The following is a 15,876-nucleotide window of genomic DNA, read 5'->3' as shown; positions in this document are numbered from 1 at the left end:
GGGCGTTTTGGGAACCATCAGTGCAATTAAAGTATCGTAAAAGTTTGGGCCAATGAATGACTGTTTGTATTAAGAGGGTCCCTGCAGAGTAGTTAATTAGATAAATTGGACGGGATTCTCCCGCAATCAGCGGGATAGCCCGACGCCAGCGCCAAGAATGGTTCGGATCACTCGGGCATCGGGCAAACCGGAACTTCAGGAAACCTCCGACCCAGAAGGGGCTAGCAGCGGCGAGACAGCAATCGCGACGGCGTCACCCGTAACAGACGTGTGCGCCGTCATTGATGCCGTGCGGCGTTGCAGCACAAAAGGCGCCACCACCGGAGACTCGGCAAAATGGCTGCCTGCCGCGCAGCGCCGAGGTTCCAGGAGCGGGACATCGAGGCGCTCCTGGACGTAGTGGAGCAGAGGAGGGTGGCCTTGTACCCCGGACACGGCCGCAGGGGTGCACCACACCTCAGGTGGCGCTGGTGGAGGGAGGTGGCAGAGGCCGTCAGCGGCGTGGCCGTAACAGCCAGGACAGGCATCCAGTGCCACAAGAAGGTCAATGACCTTGTCAGGGCAGCCACGGTGAGTACCCCCACTCCCATTCCACCCCCCCTCCTCCCCCCCCCCCCCCCAAGGATGGGCGACACAGCCCTAGCTGAAACTGACATGGCTGCACCCACCCATGCAGGCTGCATTGGCAGGATAGGGTGTGAACCTATGCCAACATACACATAACCACTGGGCTGCAAGTATATGTCTGCCTAACACTGTTGCTCTTTCTCTCTGTCACCCCGTTTCCCCCCCGACAAGGGGATAAGCGCGCTCATAACAACCGGGAGCGTGAGAGGACCGGAGGGGGTCCACCTGAATTGCGCCCCCTCACCGTTCATGAGGAGAGGGCCCTGGACCTTGCAGGCAGACGCGAGGACCGGGAGGTTGCAGATGCAGAGGTCGGGGGCGCAGCACCAAGTGAGACCCCCCATTGCCTGCCCGTCTTCCCTCCATCCACCTTCCCCCACCCATCCCCCTTCCACCCTTCCCCCCTCTTCCCCCTTCCCCCATTCTCCCGCTTCCCCCTTCCCCTATCCCCCCTCCCCTTACCCCACCCACCCTCACCCCTCCCCCTTACCCCACCCACCCACCTTCCCCCATGACCCCTCCCCTTCCCCATCCCCCCTCCCACTTCCCCCACTTCCCCCATCCACTCCCCTTCCCCATTCCCCCTCCCCTTCCCCCCCTTTCCCCCACCCCGTCTTCCCCCATTCCCCCCTTCCCCATTGCCCCTTCCCCTTCCCCCATCCACCCCTTCCCCCTTCTGCTCACCCCCTTCCCCATCCACCCCTCCACCTTCCCCCATCCCCCGTTCCCCCTTGCCCCCATCCCCTCCCCCCTTGTCCCATCCCCTCACCCCTCCACCTTACCCCCGTCCACTCCCCTTCCCCATTCCCCCTCCCCTTCCCCATCCCCCCTCCCACTTCCCCCCATCCACTCCCCTTCCCCATTCCCCCTCCCCTTCCCCCCATTTTCCCCAGCCCGTCTTCCCCCATTTCCCCCATACCCCCCTTCCCCATTGCCCCTTCCCCCCATCCATCCCTTCCCCCTTCTGCTCATCCCTCCTTCCCCCATCCACCCCTCCACCGTCCCCCCATCCCCCGTTCTCCCTTGCCCCCATCCCCTCCCCCTTCCCCCTTGTCCCATCCCCTCTCCCCCTTCCCCCCTATCCACCCCTCCCCCTTCTCCCATCTCGTCTAGTGCCAGTACAACGACGCCGGAAGGCCACACCCAGCGACGGGTGTGCGCAGCTACACCAACAGGCCCCCATCCCAGTCGACCCAGGACACTGACACACAAGACACAAGCACCCAGGACACCCACATACAGAACACACCCACCCAGGACACTGACACACAGGACACACCCACCCAGGGCACTGACACACAGGACACAACCACCCAGGACACCCACATACAGGTCACACCCACCCAGGACACTGACACACAGGACACACCCACCCAGGGCACTGACACACAGGACACAACCACCCAGGACACCCACATACAGGTCACACCCACCCAGGACACTGACACACAGGACACACCCACCCAGGGCACTGACACACAGGACACACCCACCCAGGGCACTGACACACAGGACACAACCACCCAGGACATCCACATACAGGTCACACCCACCCAGGACACTGACACACAGGACACACCCACCCAGGGCACTGACACACAGGACACACCCACCCAGGGCACTGACACACAGGACACACCCACCCAGGGCACTGAGACACAGGACACACCCACCCAGGGCACTGACACACAGGACACACCCACCCAGGGCACTGACACACAGGACACAACCACCCAGGACACCCACACACAGCGGACGGACGGACAGGAAACACTACTCCAGGGGACCCCGGACTTCGGGTCGGATGAGGACCTCGACATTACGCCACTGCTATCTCCTACACCTTCCACCATCGCAGAGACACTCACCTCGGTTGGGCACTTTAGCGATGAGGCTTCTGGTACACTCACTGGTGCGCACTACACAGCCGTCCCGGTACAGCAGGTGGAGTTTGGAGCAGCTGAGGAGCCGGACGATCGGAGGGCAGCCCGGCTCCAGCAACCAGCTGCCGCCCAGACAGGACCCGGGTTCCTGGAGTTCCCACACCCACCCATAGACCCGATGCAGTCACGGACCCAGGGACGACCGAAGTGGGTGACGGCCGGCTTGCAGCAGCTGCAGACGCAGGTGGAGGAGTCCACCTGCGTGCAGGAGCAAGGAGTGATGCTGGTCATGTGTGCCACCCAGGCTGAAACCGCATGAGTGGCATCCGCAGTGGAGGCAATGGGTGCGACGGTGTCAGACATGGGGAGCAGTATGCAAGGCCTGGGGTTTTCCGTGCAGCCAGCGTCCGTGGCCCAGGATACGGCTGCCCTCTCACAGGAAGCCATGAGCCAGAGCCAGCTGCAGATCACAGCGGCGCTCAACGCCGTGGCCCAGTCTCAGCAGGCCATGGCGCAGTCCCAGCAGGCCATGGCACAGTCCCAGCAGGCCATGGCGCAGTCCCAGCAGGCCATGGCGCAGTCCCAGCAGGCCATGGCACAGTCCCAGCAGGCCATGGCGCAGTCCCAGCAGGCCATCGCTGAGGGCATCGACACCATTGCCCAGTTGCTGGCCGGCGTCGCTCAGACACAGACAGGGATGGCCAACTCCCTGAGCTCCATGGCTGCAAACTTGCAAACTCTTGTTGATACCAGGGCGGCCTCAAGGACTGGCAGCGCCAGGTGCCAGGGGTGCATAGGGTGCTGGATCCGTTCTCATCCCTGACCCATGGAGAGGCCCGGGGGTCATCGGGCACCCCGAGGGAGGAGGAGGTGCTGGGGCCCGTTCCAGGTCCCCCTGCAGGGGAGGTCCCGGAACTCCATGACACCTCGGACCCCCCGTCCCAGGTGCATCTGGTGGGCAACGGGAAAGAAAGGCTGGCAGCTTGCCATCCCAGTCACCTGAGCCGCAGCCTGGCCCATCCAGGCCGGGCCGCCCTAGGGAACGGCCGCCAAAGGGGTCCCTAGTCACAGGGCAGGAATCACAGTAGTGCACCTCCAGTTCTGCTGTACCGTCTGGGGAAGCACCTAGACGTAGTCAAAGGGCCCTTAAGGCCAAAAATTTAGACACTGAGTAAGCTGGCATGGGTGCAGGGCACAGATTAGTTATAGGGGCTAGGACACTTGTATGAACTGTTTGTCATTAAAATCACTTTCACACCTACAGAAGCTGCCTCTGTGCTCTGTCCGATAAGTGTGGGGGTGGGGGTGAGATGAGCGCCAGTGAGTGTGTGAGGGGTGACAGGACGTCGAGCTAAGGTGAGTGAGCGCCCCACCCCCCCTCCCTCCCCGGGTCGCCATCGCCATCTCCCCGGGCAGACAACAGGTCCGTGCGCTGCAGTGTCCAGGCCGTTGGCAGGACGGTCCAGGTGGAGGGTGTGGTAATACCAGGTATTGCGTTACCAGAGAGAGGAATAACCATTGGCTAGACCGTGGGGTCTACCATTGGGCAATGTACATAGCCCCGCCCTGAGTGGCGGGGTATAAGAACCAATGCTGTCCCAGCAGCCTTCACTTCTGTAACTTCGCTGCTGGGTACAGTTCTATCTGATTAAAGCTGAATCGATATGACTCCACGTGGACTCAAGCGTATTGATTGTGCATCAATTTAATCAGATAAGTACTTCTGAAGGATGGATCTCCGCATCAAGCCGGCGTGCCTTCAGCTCAGCCCGCACGCAGAAAACCCTGCCGCGATTTTTAAGCGTTGGCTGGCATGCTTCCAGAGCTACCTCGAGACGGCTGCCGACACCCCCACTGAAAGGCAGAAAATGCACCTCCTACGCTCGCGGGTCGGCCTGGCGATCTACCCCCTGATCGAAGCGGGGGCGAACTATGATAAAGCCATGGAACTGCTGGAAAGACACTACATTCATCCACTTAATCAGGTCTACGCCCATCACCTGCTGGCAACGAGACGGCAGAGCCCAGATGAGACGCTAGAAGATTTCTACAGGGCGCTGATCGTGCTGGGCCAAAACTGCGGCTGCCCAGCGGTGACGGCGAACGAGCACTCCGAACTTTTAATTCAAGTCGCTTTCGTGGCAGGTATGATCTCGCCCGACATTCGCCGAAGGCTCCTCGAAATGGACACACTGGGCCTCACCGAGGACCAGGCAATGGCAGGGTCCATGGACGTGGCATACAAAAACGCCCTTGCGTACGCCCCCCCCGTGCACCGCACCCCCCTGGGCTGCATGGCACCCCGCTGTGGCAGCCCCCCAGACTTACCCGCTTAACCCCCAGACTTACCCTCTAACTCCGCAGGCCTGCGCGGCAAGGCGCCCCGCTACCGCCGCCGGCCAACGCTGCTTCTTCTGCGGCCAGGCGAATCACACGCGCGCACGCTGCCCGGCCCGCACCATCACCTGCAAAGGGTGCGGCAAGAACGGCCACTACGCTGCGGTCTGCCTCGCCCGCGCGGTGAACGCGGTGTCCAGCGACTACCCTCAGCCATTCCTCCAGCCGCCCGCTGCGCAACCACAGCCGTTCTTCCACGTCCCGACCGTCCCAGGCCCACCGCCGCACTCCCTTTTCCCAGCCCCGCCGGCCCAACGCGCACCGCAGCCTTTGCCCCGCCAGGCAGCGTTTCAGCCGCAGCCATTCTTCCCCCCGGCAACCATGCTGGAGGAGTACGCGCAGCCATTTTGTTGGTCGCCGGTCCAATCGTCGGGGTCTCCGTCCCCGAACTCCATGGGCGATCCCTGGCCAGCGCCATCTTGGATGGGGCCTCAAGCGCCCAGCGCGGCTGGCTACGTGCTGCCGGAACAAAACCCCTTGCTGCAGCTGGCCTCCGCCATACTGGAGCAGCATGCGCCGCCAGTTTACTCCTCCCCGCCGCCATCTCAGGAGTCCCCGGACTCCACGTGCGATCCATGGCCGGCACCATCATGGATGGGGCCTCAAGCCCCCAGCACGGCTGGCTACGCGTTGCCGGACCAAAACCCCTTGCTGCAGCTGGCCTCCGCTACGCTGGAGCAGCGTGCGCCGCCGGTTTGTTCCTCCCCGCCGCCATCTTCCGAGTCCCCGGACTCCACGTGCGATCCATGGCCGGCGCCATCTTGGATGGGGCCTCAAGCCCCCAGCGCGGCTGGCTACACGCTGCCCGACCAAAACCCTTTGTTGCAGCTGGCCTCCACCTCGTGGGAGCAGAGTGCTCCCCATTTTGTCCCTCCCCGCGCCATTTTGTTTCTCCCCACCGCCATCTTCGGAGTCCCCGGACTCCATGTGCGATCCATGGACGGCGCCATCTTGGATGGGGCCTCAAGGCCCCAACATGGCTGACGATGCACTGCCCGATCTTCACTCCTTGCTGCAGCTGGCATCCATTACCCTGGACCAGAGTCGGCCCCGAACGCTAGCAAAGGCCACCACGACGATCGGCAACAACGGCCACGTGACGTCATGCCTCATCGACTCCGGGAGCACGGAGAGCTTCGTCCACCCCGACACGGAAGTCCTCCTCGGGGACCTCGCTCCCAACCTGGCTAGCAACACCCGGAACCGTCCTGCTGCGGAAACATGCGAGGGCGCACAAGTCGGACCCGCTGGTCGAAAGGGTCCACCTGCTGCATGCCTACCCCCAGTACGCCTACGTAGCGTTCCCCGACGGACGCCAAGATACGGTCTTCCTCCGGGACCTGGCGCCCGCCGGAGCCCCACGCGCGCCCGAGCCACTGCCCCCACCCCCCCCCCCTCCCCCTCTGTACCTGACCGGACGGTCAGTACTGCCGCCAGAACCCCGACCCAGAGCCGAGCAGGCACCGACGCCCCCTACAGGCACCCCTTCCTTCTGCCCATTTTTCGCCCTTACAGCGCCGCCTAGGGGTGACGAAACTGCCTGGGAGGAAGACACCACGTTCCCGGAGTCACTACTGCCGGTGCCCTCACCAGGATCGCCGCCGAAACTTAGACGCTCCAGTAGGACGACCAGGCACCCGATCGTCTGATTGCAGCACCATGAAGAAAATTGACAACACAAGAACTTTCTCCGCAACCCTCGATAGCATGGTACCTGCAATACCTGGTCCTACCATGAAAAGGCAACAGTAATACTGGCTCTTTTTTTAACGGGGGTGAATGTGGTAATACCAGGTATTGCGGTACCAGAGAGAAGGAATAACCATTAGCTAGACCGCGGGCTCTACCATTGGGCAATGTACATAGCCCCGCCCTGAGAGGCGGGGTATAAAAACCAATGCCATCCCAGCAGCCTTCACTTCTGTAACGTCGCTGCTGGGTACAGTTCTATCTGATTAAAGCTGAACCGATATGACTCCACGTGGACTCCAGCGTATTGATTGTGTATCAGAGGGTGTTACTGTGACCATGAGTCAGACATTGTCTAACGATGTAGAGCCTGGAGCTCATCGCAGAGCGGGCTGTCATCATCCTCCATGGCATGCAATAGACCCGCTTCCACTGGTGACCATTTGAGCCCTGCCCGTTGTGCCGCAGGTGGATGTGCAATGGAGGGGTGATGCGGTGGTGGGCGAGGTGAGGGTGGTTAGTGATGGGTGGGGTGAGGGTGGTTGGTGGTGGATGCGGTGAGGGTGGTTTGTGGTGGGTGGGGTGAGGGTGGTTGGTGGTGGGTGGGGTGAGAGTGGTTGGCGGTGGGCGAGGTGAGGGTGGTTGGTGGTGGGTGGGGTGAGGGTGGTTGGTGGTGGGTGGGGTGAGGGTGGTTGGTGGTGGGTGGGGTGAGGGTGGTTGGTGGTGGGTGGGGTGAGAGTGGTTGGCGGTGGGCGAGGTGAGGGTGGTTGGTGGTGGGTGGGGTGAGAGTGGTTGGTGGTGGGCGAGGTGAGGGTGGTTGGCGGTGGGTGGGGTGAGGGTGGTGGGTGGGGTGAGGGTGGTTGGTGGTGGGTGGGGTGAGGGTGGTTGGTGGTGGGTGGGGTGAGGGTGGTTAGTGGTGGGTGGGGTGAGAGAGGTTGGTGGTGGGTGGGGTGAGGTGAGGGTGGTTGGTGGTGGGTGGGGTGACGGTGGTTGGTGGTGGGTGGGGTGAGGGTGGTTGGCGGTGGGTGGGTGAGGGTGGTTGGTGGTAGGTAGGGTGAGGGTGGTTGGTGGTGGGTGGGGTGAGGGTGGTTGGTGATGGGCGGGGGTGAGGGTGGTTGGTGGTGGGCGAGGTGAGGGTGGTTGGTGGTGGGCGGGGTGAGGGTGGTTGGTGGTGGATGAGGTGAGGGTGGTTGGTGGTGGGCGGCATGAGGGTGGTTGGTGGTGGGTGGGGTGAGGGTGGTTGGTGGTGGGTGGGGTGAGGGTGGTTGGTGGTGGGCGGGGTGAGGGTGGTTGGTGGTGGATGAGGTGAGGGTGGTTGGTGGTGGGCGGGGTGAGGGTGGTTGGTGGTGGGCGGCATGAGGGTGGTTGGTGGTGGGTGGGGTGAGGGTGGTTGGTGGTGGGCGGCATGAGGGTGGTTGGTGGTGGGTGGGGTGAGAGTGGTTGGCGGTGGGTGGGATGAGGGTGGTTGGTGGTGGGCGGGGTGAGGGTGGTTGGTGGTGGGTGGGATGAGGGTGGTTGGTAGGTGGGTGGGATGAGGGTGGTTGGTGGTGGGTGGGGTGAGGGTGGTTGGTGGTGGGTGGGGTGAGGGTGGTTGGTGGTGGGCAGGGTGAGGGTGGTAGACATGTGGGTGGGGTGAGGGTGGTTGGTGGTGGGTGGGGTGAGGGTGGTTGGTGGTGGGCAGGGTGAGGGTGGTTGGTGGTGGTTGGTGGTGGGTGAGGGTGGTTGGTGGCGGGTGGGGTGAGGGCGGTTGGTGGTGGGCGGGGTGAGGGTGGGTGAGGTGAGGGTGGTTGGTGGTGGGCGGCATGAGGGTGGTTGGTGGTGGGTGGGGTGAGGGTGGTTGGTGGTGGGTGGGGTGAGGGTGGTTGGTGGTGGGCGGGGTGAGGGTGGTTGGTGGTGGATGAGGTGAGGGTGGTTGGTGGTGGGCGGGGTGAGGGTGGTTGGTGGTGGGCGGCATGAGGGTGGTTGATGGTGGGTGGGGTGAGGGTGGTTGGTGGTGGGCGGCATGAGGGTGGTTGGTGGTGGGTGGGGTGAGAGTGGTTGGCGGTGGGTGGGATGAGGGTGGTTGGTGGTGGGCGGGGTGAGGGTGGTTGGTGGTGGGTGGGATGAGGGTGGTTGGTAGGTGGGTGGGATGAGGGTGGTTGGTGGTGGGTGGGGTGAGGGTGGTTGGTGGTGGGTGGGGTGAGGGTGGTTGGTGGTGGGCAGGGTGAGGGTGGTAGACATGTGGGTGGGGTGAGGGTGGTTGGTGGTGGGTGGGGTGAGGGTGGTTGGTGGTGGGCAGGGTGAGGGTGGTTGGTGGTGGTTGGTGGTGGGTGAGGGTGGTTGGTGGCGGGTGGGGTGAGGGCGGTTGGTGGTGGGCGGGGTGAGGGTGGGTGAGGTGAGGGTGGTTCGTGGTGGGTGGGGTGAGGGTGGTTGGTGGTGGGCGGGGTGAGGGTGATTGGTGGTGGGTGGGGTGAGGGTGGTTGGTGGTGGGTGGGGTGAGGGTGGTTGGTGGTGGGCGGGGTGAGGGTGGTAGACAGGTGGGTGGGGTGAGGGTGGTTGGTGGTGGGTGGGGTGAGGGTGGTTGGTGGTGGGTGTGGTGAGGGTGGTTGGTGGTGGGTGGGGTGAGGGTGGTTGGTGGTGGGTGGGGTGAGGGTGATTGGCGGTGGGTGGGGTGAGGGTGGTTGGTGGTGGGTGGGGTGAGGGTGGTTGGTGGTGGGTGGGGGAGGGTGGTTGGTGGTGGGTGGGGGAGGGTGGTTGGTGGTGGGTAGGGTGAGGGTGGTTGGTGGTGGGTGGGGTGAGGGTGGTGTGTGGTGGGATGAGGGTGATGGGTGGGGTGAGGGTGGTTGGTGGTGGGTGGGGTCAGAGTGGTTGGTGGTGGGTGGGGTCAGAGTGGTTGGTGGTGGGTGGGGTGAGGGTGGTTATTGGTGGGATGAGGGTGATGGGTGGGGTGAGGGTGGTTGGTGGTGGGTGGGGTGAGGGTGGTTGGTGGTGGGCGGGGTGAGGGTGGTTGGTGGTGGGCGGGGTTAGGGTGGTTGGTGGTGGGTGGGGTGAGGGTGGTGTGTGGTGGGTGGGGTGAGGGTGTTTGGTGGTGGGTGGGATGAGGGTGGTTGGTGGTGGGTGGGGTGAGGCTGGTTGGTGGTGGGTGGGATGAGGGTGGTGGGTGGGGAGAGGGTGGTTGGTGGTGGGTGGGGTGAGGGTGGTTGGTGGTGGGTGGGATGAGGGTGGTGGGTGGGGTGAGGGTAGTTGGTGGTGGGTGGGGTGAGGGTGGTTGGTGGGTGGGGTGAGGGTGGTTGGTGGTGGGTGGGGTGAGGGTGCTTGGTGGTGGGTGGGGTGAGGGTGGTTGGTGGTGTGCAGGGTGAGGGTGGTTGGTGGTGGGTGGGGTGGTTGGTGGTGGCTGAGGGTGGTTGGTGGCGGGTGGGGTGAGGGTGGTTGGTGGTGGGCGGGGTGAGGGTGGTTGGTGGTGGGTGGGGTGAGTGTGGTTGGTGGTGGGTGGGGTGAGGGTGGTTGGTGGTGGGCAGGGTGAGGGTGGCTGGTGGTTGGTGGTGGGCGGGGTGAGGGTGGTTGGTGGTGGGTGGGGTGAGGGTGGTTGGTGGTGGGCGGGGTGAGGGTGGTTGGTGGTGGGTGGGGTGAGGGTGGTTGGTGGTGGGCGGGGTGAGGGTGGTTGGTGGTGGACGACGTGAGGGTGGTTGGTGGTGGGCGGGGTGAGGGTGGTTGGTGGTGGGTGGGATGAGGGTGGGTGGGGTGAGGGTGGTTGGTGGTGGGTGAGGTGAAGGTGGTTGGTGGTGGGCGGGGTGAGGGTGGTTGGTGGTGGGTGGGGTGAGGGTGGTGTGTGGTGGGTGGGGTGAGGGCGGTTGGTGGTGGGCGGGGTGAGGGCTGTTGGTGGTGGGCGGGGTGAGGGTGGTTGGTGGTGGGTGGGGTGAGGGTGGTTGGTGGCGGGTGGGGTGAGGGTGGTTGGTGGTGGGTGGGGTGAGGGTGGTTGGTGGTGGGCGGGGTGAGGGTGGTTGGTGGTGGGTGGGGTGAGGGTGGTTGGTGGTGGGCGGGGTGAGGGTGGTTGGTGGTGGGCGGGGTGAGGGTGGTTGGTGGTGGGCGGGGTGAGGGTGGTTGGTGGCGGGTGGGGTGAGGGTGGTTGGTGGTGGGCGGGGTGAGGGTGGTTGGTGGCGGGTGGGGTGAGGGTGGTTGGTGGTGGGCGGAGTGAGGGTGGTTGGTGGTGGGTGGGGTGAGGGTGGTTGGTGGTGGGTGGGGTGAGGGTGGTTTGTGGTGGGCGGGGTGAGGGTGGTTGGTGGCGGGTGGGGTGAGGGTGGTTGGTGGTGGGTGGGGTGAGGGTGGTTGGTGGTGGGTGGGGTGAGGGTGGTTGGTGGTGGGCGGGGTGAGGGTGGTTGGTGGTGGGTGGGGTGAGGGTGGTTGGTGGTGGGTGGGGTGAGGGTGGTTGGTGGTGGGTGGGGTGAGAGTGGTTGGTGGTGGGTGGGGTCAGAGTGGTTGGTGTGGGTGGGGTCAGAGTGGTTGGTGGTGGGTGGGGTGAGGGTGGTTGGTGGTGGGATGAGGGTGATGGGTGGGGTGAGGGTGGTTGGTGGTGGGTGGGGTGAGAGTGGTTGGTGGTGGGTGGGGACAGAGTGGTTGGTGGTGGGTGGGGTGAGGTTGGTTGGTGGTGGGATGAGGGTGATGGGTGGGGTGAGGGTGGTTGGTGGTGGGTGGGGTGAGGGTGGTTGGTGGTGGGCGGGGTGAGGGTGGTTGGTGGTGGGTGGGGTGAGGGTGGTTGGTGGTGGGCGGGGTTAGGGTGGTTGGTGGTGTGTGGGGTGAGGGTGGTGTGTGGTGGGTGGGGTGACGGTGTTTGGTGGTGGGTGGGGTGAGGGTGGTTGGTGGTGGGTGGGTGAGGGTGGTTGGTGGTGGGTGGGATGAGGGTGGTGGGTGAGGTGAGGGTGGGTGGTGGTGGGTGGGGTGAGGATGGTTGGTGGTGGGTGGGATGATGGTGGTGGGTGGGGTGAGGGTAGTTGGTGGTGGGTGGGGTGAGGGTGGTTGGTGGTGGGTGGGATGAGGGTGGTGGGTGGGGTGAGGGTGGTTGGTGGTGGGTGGGGTGAGGGTGGTTGTTGGTGGGTGGGGCGAGGGTGGTTGGTGGTGGGCGGGGTGAGGGTGGTTGGTGGTGGGCGGGGTGAGGGTGGTTGGTGGTGGGTGGGGTGAGGGTGGTTGGTGGTGGGTGGGGTGAGAGTGGTTGGTGGTGGGTGGGGTGAGGGTGGCTGGTGGTGTGTGTGATGAGGGTGGTTGGTGGTGGGTGGGGTGAGGGTGGTTGGTGGTGGGCGGGGTGAAGGTGGTTGGTGGTGAGTGGGGTGAGGGTGGTTGGTGGTGGGTGGGGTGAGGGTGGTTGGTAGTGGGTGGGGTGAGGGTGCTTGGTCGGTGGGGTGAGGGTGGTTGGTGGTGGGCAGGGTGAGGGTGGTTGGTGGTGGGCGGGGTGAGGGTGGTTGGTGGTGGGCGGGGTGAGGGTGGTTGGTGGTGGGTTGGGTGAGGGTGGTTGGTGGTGGGCGGGGTGAGGTTGGTTGGTGGTGGGCGGGGTGAGGGTGGTTGGTGGTGGGCGGGAGGAGGGTGTGTGGTGGTGGGCAGGGTGAGGGTGGTTGGTGGTGGGCGGGATGAGGGTGGTTGGTGGTGGGTGGGGTGAGGGTGGTTGGTGGTGGGCGGGGTGAGGTTGGTTGGTGGTGGGTGGGGTGAGGCTGGTTGGTGGTGGGTGGGGTGAGGGTGGTAGACTGGTGCCGTACTGAGCTGTCCGTGCCCAAACTCGGCGATTCCCACGCCCCCCTAGTCCGTGAACAGGGCGGCTATCATCCGTCCCGTGCCCTCTAGCCCAGCCGGTAACGGTGGGCAGCTTCCTGTCCATGCCCAGCCCGTCTATCCTGTACATTGCCCCCATCCTCCTCATTTGGGGAGGCCCGCCCTTCTTCGTGTTGCTCCTCCCCCTCCTCTGCGTGCAGCACATCGCCCCTCTGCTGGGCTATGTTGTGCAGGATGCAGCAGGCCACAACGATGTGGCCGACCCTCTCCAACGGGTACTGGAGGGCCCCTACAGAGCGGTCCAGGCACCTGAAGCGCATCTTTAGCAGCCCAAAGCACCTCTCTATCACACCCCTGGTCGCTGCATGGGCCTCGTTGCAGCGGGCCTCCGCGTCCGTCTGTGGCCTCCGTATAGGCGTCATCAGCCACGACCCCAACGGGTAACCCTTGTCGCCCAGCAATCAGCCCCTTAGCCAGGGGGGGTTTCCCTCGAACATGGTAGGGATGAACGATTGTGCCAATATGAACGAGTCATGCACACTACCCGGGTACCGGGCGCAGACGTGCATGATCCTCATGCGGTGGTCACAGACCACCTGAATGTTCATGGAGTAGGACCGCTTCCTGCTCATGAACACGGCCCTGTTATCCGCTGGTGGCCGCATGGCGACATTCATCCCATCTATCACCCCTTGGACCATGGGTATCCTAGTCATGGCAGCGAAGCCCGCTGCCCGGGTATCCTGGTGGGCGCAGTCTACAGGGAACTGATGTTGCGGTCCGCAATGGCATACAGGGCGTCAGTCACTGCACGGATGCACCGGTGCACCCATGCCTGGGAGATGCCGGACAGGTCCCCACTCGGAGACTGGAACGACCCCGTAGTATAGACGTTCAGGGCCACCATAACCTTGATGGCTACCAGGCGAGGGTGTCCTCCCCCAGTGCCATGCGGTGCCGGTGTGCCATGAGATGGCAGATATGGGCGACGGTTTCCCGGCTCATCCTGAGTCTTCTCCTGCATGTCCGGTCCGTGAGGTCCTGGTACGACGAGCGGCGCCGGTAAACATGGGGCCTCATCGGGCGTCTCCATCGCCGTGGCAACACCACCTCTTACTCCTCCTCCTCGTCCTGTCGGGCGGGTGGCTCTCCAGCCTGGGTGGCTGCAACCTGCCTCTCTACGGCACGCTCCTCTGCGGCAGCCTCCGCCGCCTCCCTGGCACTGCTCCAGCTACCACAGGGCAACATGTATAGGAGCGGCTCCCGCCACGGCAGCCAACATCGCTGGGTGATGCCCAAACATAACGGTCTGCATGGGGTGGAGGTAGACGACATGTCATCATTGCCCATAGCCCCCTCTGCAACCAGGTGCCATCGGCTGCATGGTCGCCACAGTTGCCAGCTGGCACCTGGCCAGGCATACCCTCCCACCCCCCCCCCATCCCCGACATTCCCATCTCCGGCACCACCCGCCCTCCCCGGCAACTCCCTCCCCGGCACTCCGATCCCTGACACCCCCGAGCCACGGCAGCCCCCAGTCCCTCCCCAGCCCAACCCACCCCCCCCCCCCCCGGCATCGACCACGATCACCGGCACGCACCCTTGGCCTTAGGGAGCACCCTCCACCGGCACCCGCGACCCCTCCCACCTAAGTCCATGCCGTCTCCTCTCCGGCGGCCGCCCCACGCCGACCCCTACCTCCATGCTCACTGGCGTCAGCCAGCACGACTGGTTGATGCCGTTAAAAAGCGTGTTTAATTTACACAGGCGTCGGCAGGACTTCAGCCCATCCGGGCTGGTGCTTTGAAGCAGCCCTGGGGCCCATTGCGTCGCACCGATTCTCGCGATTCTGTGAGACGTGCGTCCCGTTTCCCGTCGGGGTTTTTCGCCGGCCGGAGAATACGGCGGCCGGCGCCGGAGCGGCGGGGCGGAATTCACGCCGCCCCCCGGGGATTCTCCGACCCGGCGGGAGGTCGGAGAATCCCACCCATTGTGTTCAGTTTAGCACGATTATGTAGTTAATGCGAGGAGCCAGGAGTTGAAGCAGTCAGTTGGAAGTTTTCAGAGTTGTAGTTTGTGGCTGGAAGGCAAGCTGAGAAGTTTATGAAGAAATACAGCTAGAGATTCTGCTTTGCTCTGACAGGGTTCAGATCTATCTTTTCAAACAGTCTCAAAAGATATCTCTGTACAGCAAGTAGTCCTGAGTGCTAACTGTATTTAAAAGTGGATCTGAGATGGTTTTATCGTTTGAGTGGAAAGAAAGATAGCAGTTAAGGGTTATTGTGTCACTGTAGTGATTAGCATTGTTTAACAGGTATTTGTATACTATTTTCTTGTGTGATGTTTAAGCTATTTTAACACTGGGAAAGGAATGATGTTTGAATTCATATTCTGCATTCCTGTTTTGCATGAAAACATTCCTGGAGCGAGGTATCCTTTCCTCACAGTCTTACAAAATTAAAATAAAATATTAGGGTTTCTGTCCAGTATCCAAGCCACTGTTGAGGTCTGGTCTGGGATCAAAATAAAACTAGGGGCTCTTTTCTGGGAGTTTAAAGTATAATTCTTTGTTTGGCGTGGGATTATTGAACTGAAAGACAGTGAGTGTGTATGGAATGGGTGCGTTCTTTCAGGTGGTACAGTTTAAATAGGGAGTGACTGCAGATGAGGCAGCATGGTAGCATAGTGGTTAGCACAATTGCTTCACAGCTCCAGGGTCCCAGGTTCGATTCCGGCTTGGGTCACTGTCTGTGCGGAGTCTGCACGTTCTCCCCGTGTGTGCGTGGGTTTCCTCCGGGTGCTCCGGTTTCCTCCCACAGTCCAAAGATGTGCAGGTTAGGTGGATTGGCCGTGGTAAATTGCCCTTGTCCAAAATTGCCCTTAGTGTTGGGTGGGGTTACTGGGTTATGGGTATAGGGTGGAGGTGTTGACCTTGGGGAGGGTGCTCTTTCCAAGAGCCGGTGCAGACTCGATGGGCCAAATGGCCTCCTTCTGCACTGTAAATTCTATGATTCTGTAAATTCTATGATAATGACTCTCTCAGGTGCAAAAAGTTTCCTGGGTGTTGAAGAGATTACTCAGGCTGGTTTACAATGGGTGGCCAAAACAAAATGTTTTGGTTTGGTGGACAACCTACAGTTAACTTTATCTGAAAAGGTGAGGAAGATGGTGAGAATACAAGCAATAGTTCAGCATTTGCAGAGACATAGTCCGAATTAGCTAGAATTCAATGACAAATTAAACAATTGGGGATGCAGTAACAAGAAAAGGAGAATGCGGAGATGGCAGAGGAAAAAGAAAAGGCCAGATTGGCAATGGCAGAAGGAAAGGAAAGAGAGCGTGCAGAAAATGATAAAGAATGGGAAATGGAAAGGAGGAAGCTTGAGGTAGAAATGGAAAGTATGGTAAAGGAAAAAAGGGATAAGGGAAAAGAGGGAGAATTTGATCTTCGGAAACTGGAGCTGCAAAGACAGGAGGGGCGATTCTGCGAACACCGCGCTGGGCCGGAGAATCGGCGCAACCGTGCCCCGACGCCGGCGCGCAA

The 15,876-nt window shown here is 62.5% G+C and overlaps 1 protein-coding gene across 2 annotated transcripts in view; it reads left to right on the top strand.

The window, feature by feature from the left end:
- The window catches only part of LOC140425054 (protein SPMIP7), a 105,161-nt gene that overhangs the window by 32,647 nt on the left and 56,638 nt on the right, over positions 1-15,876 (top strand). The gene's annotated exons all lie outside the window — the stretch shown is intronic.

The sequence above is a fragment of the Scyliorhinus torazame genome, chromosome 6, assembly GCF_047496885.1.
Source record: "Scyliorhinus torazame isolate Kashiwa2021f chromosome 6, sScyTor2.1, whole genome shotgun sequence".
In the NCBI taxonomy this organism is placed as follows: Eukaryota; Metazoa; Chordata; class Chondrichthyes; order Carcharhiniformes; family Scyliorhinidae; genus Scyliorhinus; species Scyliorhinus torazame.
The sequence above is the reverse complement of the archived record's forward strand: the minus strand, read 5'-3'. Positions and strand labels throughout refer to the sequence as shown.